The 9123-nt window shown below is 44.4% G+C and overlaps 1 long non-coding RNA gene across 1 annotated transcript in view; it reads right to left on the bottom strand.

The window, feature by feature from the left end:
- Window positions 1-423: 423 nt before the first annotated feature.
- LOC137541387 (uncharacterized) overlaps window positions 424-9123 on the bottom strand; it is a 223536-nt gene continuing 214836 nt past the window's right edge. The window contains exon 3 of the long non-coding RNA XR_011025143.1: window positions 424-653. This is a non-coding gene — a long non-coding RNA (uncharacterized lncRNA). The remainder of the gene's footprint in view (window positions 654-9123) is intronic.

Here is a 9123-nt window from a genome sequence, read left to right as displayed (position 1 = left end):
GAGAAATTGTTGGGGTAGTGGGTCAATCTTGCACATATGGTGGTTGTGTCCCTATGTTGTGAAATGTTGGAAAGGTTTTGGGGTTTCCTGTAGTAGACTCGTACTCCCGGGACACCTAGGTGGCAAAGCAGAGAGAGGCCAGGAACCCAATGGTGCAGTATCCTTAATTTTGTAAGTAAATTATACGGATAAAGGTTTATACTCACAAGATTGGGTTGAAAATGCCCGTAACCACTCTATGGGCTTACAGAGAATAAACTCTCCCCACTCAGTTTTCCAGGTCCCTCCAGGTGCTGCCAGATGCTGGATGGTCGCTCTCCTAAATGCAGTTTTGGGGAAAACTATTACCTCCAAGGGAAGTCTGATTGGAAATTTTGGGGATGGAGGCACCCATGTTAGGATAGTTGTTACTCTACCCCTGACTCTTCTGATGGTCACTCTTGTCCATCTTTACGTCCAGAGCTGGATTCTGGTCCCTGTGGTCACCCTTGCCATCTTCACGTCCAGAGCTGGATCCTGGTACCGATGGTCATCCTTGTCCATCTTCACGTCCAGAGCTGGATCCTGGTCCCGGTAGTCACCCTTGTCCATCTTTACATCCAGAGCTGTATCCTGGACTGACTTAGCATCTTTCCATTATAAGATCTCTTTGCCTTTAAATAAAATATAAAGCGTAAATCTGCTGGAATGTATTAAAAAAGCAATTCATTTATTTAAAAAGAAAGACGAACGTGTTATCCAGTAGGAGCTTCTCATCTGCAATGCATTATTTAGGGCTGTTTTGCTGTTCGCCCCACTGCCAGACATTCTTCAACGATCAAAACAATATTTTCTCACAGTAGAGCAGCCTTTGGGATGGAGATGAGCTGCACCACAGGCAAAATAATGTGGATTCCAATCATATTGGATTTGGGTAGTACATCCTATGACTTCCAGTTGGACACATTACATCTGTCCATTGCTGAGCTTTCATGGTCTGCGGTTAATCACATTCAGCAGACAGAGATTAAAATAAATCCTGACATCTAAACCAGACGTGGTGAGAGCATAAACATTTGTTATCTATCTGTGAGCATGTGCTGGTAGCGGGTGACCTATTAAGGCTAAAGGAACTATTCACGTCTCTGTGTACTTTCCAATTACTCTCCTCTGGTACTGCTGTGCTCCATGCCGAAACACTCAGAACTGCTACAGAAAAGAGCCTGTACACTGGCTATCAAATTAAAATAGCAATCTAGGCTCTAAGTCTTCTGAGAGCACTCATGTCCCTGCTATCCACTACTGTGTCTTCTGAGGGCACTCATGTCCATACTATCCACTACTATGTCTTCTGAGGGCACTCATGTCCATACTATCCGCTACTATGTCTTGTGAGGGCACTCATGTCCATACTGAATGGTGTAATTAAGGGCTCTGCCTCTGATGCAGGAGACCAGGGTTCGAATCTTGGCTCTGCCTGTTCAGTAAGCCAGCGCCTATTCAGTAGGAGACCTTAGGCAAGTCTCCCTAACACTACTACTGCCTATAGAGCGCGTCCTAGTGACTGCAGCTCTGGCGCTTTGAGTCCGCCAGGCGAAAAGCGCGATATAAATGTTATTTGTCTTGTCTTGACTATCCACTACTAGGTCATCTGAGGGCACTCATGTCAATACTACCCACTAATATGTCTTCTGAGGGCACTCGAGTCCCTACTATCCATTACTATCTCTTCTGAGAGCACTTATGTCCTTACTACCCAATACTATGTCTTTTGGGGGCTCTCATTTCCCCACTATCCACTACTATGTCTTCTGAGGGCACTCATGTCCCTACTATGTCTTCTGAGGGCACTCATGGCCCTACTATCCACTACTATGTCTTCTGGGGGCACTCATGTCCCTACTATCTACTACTATCTCTTCTGAGGGCACTCATGTCCCTACTATCCACTACTATGTCTTTTGGGGGCACTCATGTCCCTACTATCTACTACTATCTATTCTGCGAACACTGCCATTCCAGCGCAGGGGACTTGGGCGCAGCAGTGAGTAACTTCAATGCCGTCAGAAGATGGAGCTGAAGTTACTTATAAAACACTATAATTTGGCCTCCAGCAATTGCTGGAAGCCGAATGATTTCATTCCCCACCATCCATAGCGGCATGGAGGGGGAATAGTATTTAAAATTGATGGGAATTTGTGCAGGAGCAGGATAGGACATACAGGCTGTATCCTGTGCCCAAGTCTCCTGCGACGATTATCTCGTACGCCTCTTCTGAGGGCACTCATGTCCCTACTATGTCTTCTGAGGGTACTCCCTACTATGTCTTCTGAGGGTAGTCATGTCCCTACTATGTCTTCTGAGGGCACTCATGTCCCTACTATCCACTACTATGTCTTCTGAGGGCACTCATGTCCCCACTATCCACCACCATCTTTTCTGAGGGCACTCATGTCCCTACTATCATTATTATGTTTTCTGAGGGCATTCATGTCCCTACTATCCACTACTAGGTCATCTGAGGGCACACAGGTCCCTGCTATACACTACTATCTCACACACTCATGCACACACTCATGTCCCTACTATTCACTACTACAGTATGTCTTCTGAGGGCATGCATGTCCTCATTATCCACCACCATCTCTTCTGAGGGCATGCATGCCCCTATTAACCACTACTATGTCTTCTGAAGGCATTCATGTCCACACTATCCAGTACTATGTCTTCTGAGGGAATTCATGGACTTGACCACATTGTTCAGGTCCACTTTAAGGTTCCGGTGAGGGCTAAGAACACTTAAACATTCCCTAAGAAAAGGCCAGAACAATGGCTGGGCAGAAGGAAATATGAGTTGCCCACACACTCAGCTGCTTCTGTAGACGGTGCCAGAAAAAACAGAGTAAAGAAACAAATGGTTGGCTGATTCAAGGCAATACATTCACTGCTGCTGAGTTTGTTTTAGCACTGTCCTAATGTTAGCTTCTAGTACTACTGAGGTGGAGGCAAAGCACAGGAAGATTTATGGGTTCCAGCTACTTGGTAAGAAGAAGGCTGTTAAACTTTGGTCTAAGCAGAGGAATGACATTTTCCAGAAGATGGAGAAAGTTTAGAAGTTTCTCCAATAAGCTGAGATTTACGATCTGCTTTAAATCTGAAGAAGGTGGGTTTTGTTTATTATTACTTTTATAGAGATGGATACTTGTATCTTTTCACATGGTGAGGTCTGTGTGAGTTCTCTGCGTTTGACAGGACAAAGCGATGGACTCTCAGGACACTATAGATGATATACCGTACCTGGACATTCCTTCATATGGGATTTCAGGCCACACCAGTCTGGTCATAGATGCAGCTCTTATAAGCCTTTTACACACTTTCAATTTTCATTGGCTAAAGTAACCACTTCCATGTAGTACGAGAACTCACCTACACAATGTGTTCAAAGTATTATTTCATTTCTCTGCAGCAAAACAGTCTTACTTTTCATCCCTAATATCCACCCACTTCCATAATCCAAAGCACTTGTTCAGCACTTTTAACTCCCTTCTCCATTACTCTCCTCCTCCTTCATGTTTATGCTTATCAGCTGAAGAATTTGCAACATACTTCACTGATAAAATTGACAAAATCCAAAGTTTGTTTTCCATACAGCCCTCTAATTCCATCTACACCTCACTGCTTGACTGTTCTCTATCTGCCTTCTCTCCACTCTCTGAACATTGTCTCTCCTCTATGATCTCCAAATCCCATCTAACCACCTGTTCTTTGGATCCTATTCCCTCCCATCTCATCATGCTTGTACTAACATTGCAATTTAAACTATCCCTCTCTACAGGCATCTTTCTGTCCTCACCCAAAAAGGCTGTTCTGACTCCACTACTTAACGTTCCTAACGGTATTAATGGTTATACACGTCAATACAAAACATGCTGTGAACAGTGTTGATGTGCATACACGTCAATACTCTCCTGCACTGTATACTAGACCCTTGCTTGACACATTTTGCCAAGTTACAGGTAAAAAAAAAGGTTATGAAAATTAATTGGATCATTTTTTGCACAGAAATCCTGGGGAAATTGAATGCTAGGGAGGTTAAAAAAAATCTCTAGATCCCACCGCACTCAGCAATTACCACCCAGTGTCACTTCTCCCATTTGCATCCAAATTACTTGAAGGCCGTATGCATGCCGAACTAAGCCATTATTTATCCTCTTACTTCCTGCTTGATCAGGTCCAGTCTAGTTTTCGCTCTACACACTCCACAGACACAGCTCTTACTAAAGTGGCCATTGGCCAATGATCTTCACACAGCTAGATCCAAAGGCCTTCTTGATCTGCCATCAGCATTTCACACTGTTGACCACACTTTACTCCTACAGATATTTTCATCTATTGGCATAAAGGGCCTCACTCTCTCTGAGTCCTGGATATCTTTCTATCTCTCTGGAAGGACTTTCACCATCTCTTACTCAGATCAGACCTCCTCTCCCCATCCTTTATCTGTGGTAGTACCTCAAGGGTCTGTCCTCGATCCTCTCCTCTTTTCCATCTACATGCATGGTCTTGGCAACTTAGTCAACTCATTTGGTTTTCAATACCACTTACATGCACATGATACACAACTGTACCTCTTGGCCCCAGACCTTAATCCCCTCCTCCCACGTGTTCCTAATTGCTTGTCTGCTACAGTATATCCTCCTTTATGTCCTCTCGCTTCTTAAATGTAATATAAAACAGTAAAACAGAACTAATCATTTTCCCACCATCTCTGTCCATCTCTCTGCCTGATATACAGTAACAATAAATGTTGATAACACCCCTATAACTTCACGTCCGAAAGCACGGTCGGTAATATTTGACTCCTCTCTCTCTTTTATTCCTCACATTCACTCCCTAACCTGCTCCTGTCATCTCCAACTCAAAAACACACAGTATCTCACAACCGTCCTTTTCTCACTCAGGACACAACTAAAATGTTAATACATGCTCTAATATCAGCTATAATATCTCGTCTGGACTATTGTAATATACTCGGCTGGTCGTCTCATCTTTCTTCTCACTCTTCCTTTGCTGTTCCTCTCTGTCAAGCTCTTCACTGGCTACCATATAACCAGAGGATCCAGTTCAGACTCTAAACCCTAACCTACAAAGCTCTCCACAATCTCTGGAATCCCCTGCCACAACACATCCGTCATTCTCCAACCTTTGATATCTTTGACCTCCCTGGCGGTATAATTCCTTCTGATTTTAGGGTCTAAACGTGGTACAATTTTTTCATGTGCTTTTAAACCCTAAAAGCAAGAAAAAAAAATCATACCACGATAGAGTCTGCAGCAGCCCCAGCACTTACTCACCTCCCTGGGCTCCGGCGCTGCAGTTTTCCATCCTTCCTTCCGGTGGCGCTGTAACCCTATAGTGAGATTCCCGGCTGTCATCATGACGACAGACGGCAATCTCACCAGGGGGAAGCAGAGCCTCGGAGGAGCGGAAGAAGAATGGCGGCCAACGTCAGGATCCTCCGTTCTGCATAGAGCCTCCAGTGGCTACCCTGAGTGTAGGTCGGGGTTATCGAAGGTGGTTTTAGGCCCACGGCCTATCAGTCACCAGATCAAACGTTATGTTGTGATCACTATTTCCCAAATGTTCTTGAACCTGCACATTTGACACATTATCTGGTCTATCTGAAATGATTAACCACTTTGTCCTCCTTGACGTATTTATACGTCAAGGAGGACAGGCGTGCTCCCACGGCCGATCGCGCGCGTGCATGCGCGCTCCCGGCTACGGATTCGGTAGTCCAGGAATCAGTGAATCGAGCTATGGTGCCCGATCACTGATTCCTCTCCCCCGCAGAAAAAGCGACAGCTTCTCTCGGAAGCTTCGGTTTTTCGAATTCCCATGTCCCCTGTACGCTTAGAGTGACGCAATGTAAACAAACTCAAGGTTGCCAAAAAGTAAAACTACATCTAAAAGTAAGAAAAAATTAACACACTCATATATTTCCCTAAATCAAACTCTATTTACATCCCACCCTCCCAAAAATGCCCACATAAAATGTTTAATTAAAAAAAACCAAAAAAATTACAATAAAAAAAATGAAAAACACAAATATTTACCTAAGGGTCTAAACTTCTTAAATATCTATGTAAAGATGAAATATTTCTATTTTTTTTTTATAAGCTTGTAAATAGTGATGGATGCAAAACGGAAAAAAAGGCACCATTATTTCCAAATAAAATATTGTCGCCATACATTGTGATAGGGACATAATTTAAACGGTGAAATACCCGAGACAAATGGGCAAATACAATACGTGGGTTTTAATTATGGAGGCATGTATTATTTTAAAACTATAATGGCCGAAACCTGAGAAATAATGATTTTTTTCCGTTTTTTTCTTATTCTTCCTGTTAAAATGCATTTACAGTAAAGTGGCTCTTAGCAAAATGAACCCCCTAAAGAAAGCCTAATTGGTGGCGGAAAAAACAAGATATAGATCAGTTAATGGTGATAAGTAGTGATAAAGTAATAGGCTAATGAATGGGAGGTGAACATTGCTCGGATGCATAAAGTGAAAACGACTGAGGGCTTAAGTGGTTAAATCCAGTAACGCATTTCCCCTTGTTGGTTCCGTTACCATTTGAGGATGAGAGGAGGAACAAGTATGTCGGTGGTGAGGAACTGGCGCCATTGGTCATCCGCAGCAACAGGTGTATTCCTTTTAAAGAATATGAAGACATAACATTTTTGCAACATTTTTGAATGCATTAAAGCAATGAACCTGATCGGAGAAGTTTCAGAGTATTTTGCAGAGAGAGAACTGGGTCCGTGTCAGCTTGAAGATGCACGGCCTACTGCCCAGCTTGTGTCCCACCTCTGCTATCTCCTCCTCCTCCTCGGTTACTTTCCAGAAGGAGAACTGGGTCCGTGTCAGCTTGAAGATGCACGGCCTACTGCTCAGCTTGTGTCCCACCCTCTGCTATCTCCTCCTCCTCCTCGGTTACTTTCCAGAAGGAGAACTGGGTCCGTGTCAGCTTGAAGATGCACGGCCTACTGCCCAGCTTGTGTCCCACCTCTGCTATCTCCTCCTCCTCGGTTATTTCTGCTATTAACATACTTATGGATGATACAGGAATCTGGGATTATAATGCAGAACATGTGTGGAATGTCTAGATACAAGTTCTGTGGGGCTTTCTCCAGACAGAGGGAGGCTTCAGGGTACTGTTCACTGCAGAAATAGATGTACTATTCAGGCATGTCTAGTGAGAGCAGTTCAGAGATGTGAGTCCACAGATGATGTTTGTGTTCATTTGTGTTTAAATTGCATTTTGGTATTTGGTGTTTGACTTGCAAACAGGAAAGGCCTTCAAATACAGGAAAATAGGCCACTCTGTACTTGGAAAGACACATCTGAAAGCAATGGCATATACATCAAATTCACACCACAGTGACATCTTGCCATAAGACCTCACTCAAAAAATATCTACCCTAACCAAAAACCCAACCAATGCCTAACCCTAACTGAATCCCCAACCAATGTCTAACCCTAGCCAAACTCACAACCAATGTCTAACCCTAACCGAACTACAACAAATGCCTAACCCTAACCAAACCCTAACAAATGCCTAACTCTAACCAAACCCCCAACCAATGCCTAACCCTAACCAACCCCCAACCAATGCTTAACCCTAACCAAACTTTCTACCAATGTCTAGCCCTAACTGACCTCTCAACCTAGGCTTAGGTATTTGTACGCCACCGGTGAGCTGGGTGCAGAGTGAGACAAATTACAGCTCACCCTGCTGCTGCTGCTGAAATCACCGGCGGCGTTAAATACTATTTCGCCTCCAAGTCGTCGCAACTCGGAGGGAGATATAATTCGGAGTGATCGCTGGAGCCCTGAATTACCATTACGCGCCCAGTGCACTGTGGCATTGCTGCTATAGCGGCGCTTAGTTTTGGTGCTCGCCGCTAAGCACTGTGTGGGGAAACAACCTGTTTCGCCAACGAAGGCCTAACCCTAACCAACCCCTCTGGCACCCATATTACAGCTTGTAGCCACTGGTTGTAGCTATTAACATGGGCACCTATGGCAGCAGTACCGCGGCGGTGACGGCACCCAAATTAGCTACTTCACTTCCTCAGAGCTCTTACACATTCGCCACTGCCAGCTGTATAAGTCAAGAGTGAGAAAGAGTTCTTCTGCCGCACCTCCTCCTGCTCCACTTCTCTGCTGATAGCTGTTGCCTTTCACATTCTCTTTTGTGAACTGGCTCATGTTGCCTCTATGTTATCTGAGGTCTTCATTGCAAAGACCCGGCCCCCAACAACATTAGTCTTCTTCACCTCCTGGAATTCAGTGGATTACAACCCTGCCAGCTTTAACTCTTATTACAGACGTGGTGTTATCCTGCAGTGCGTGACGCAGCTGGGATATATCATGGTGGTTGACAAATTTAAAAAAGCCCCTGTTTGACTGGAGGTATCCAAAGAAGCTCCCATGTCCACCTATAGCTTTCTGTGTGCTTTGCATGAGTGAGCCTGTCCTGTCCCTCTTGTACAGCACTCCTCCTCCACTGCTGACAGGTATAGCAGGCTGTAAAGTAGTGTTGAGGGGGACCCCACACCCACTAGATCTCTCTCTGGTCATTACCAGTTGCTACCACTAAGGGCAGGGCAAGTGTAGCTCTAGTGGTGGGAACATCTAAGCTGTTTTACACTCCTTTTTTTCAGAGCTAACTATGTTCTTCTCCTTCTGGAAAAGTTTCTCCTATGCTGGGACCTAAACCGATAAGCACTGCTAGGTCTTATCGCAGCGTCTGGTGTAGGAGATAAACCTCACACATTCACAATAAATCAGGCCTGAGTGAAGGGCTGAGTAAGAGGTGATAAGCAGCAGTAATGGACGCCAATTTCAACCATACTGACGTTTAATGCATCAGGGCTCATATAAAGAAATCAGGAACGTTAATGCATCTGGTGAAAAAAGCAAAACTTCCAGATCCTGCGGCTTTTATCTATAAATATCCCCCTTTACAGATCTGAGCCCGCCGCGCTCTGTCTCAGACACAATTAAGAAAGCTTATGCTTGTCTGTTAACTTGGGAAAGCAATTAGCGGGAGACGTAAAAGCAGCCATTATGAG

This window comes from Hyperolius riggenbachi, chromosome 12, assembly GCF_040937935.1.
Source record: "Hyperolius riggenbachi isolate aHypRig1 chromosome 12, aHypRig1.pri, whole genome shotgun sequence".
NCBI lineage: Eukaryota > Metazoa > Chordata > Amphibia > Anura > Hyperoliidae > Hyperolius > Hyperolius riggenbachi.
Note: the sequence above shows the minus strand (reverse complement) of the source record. Positions and strands in the feature narration are given on the sequence as shown.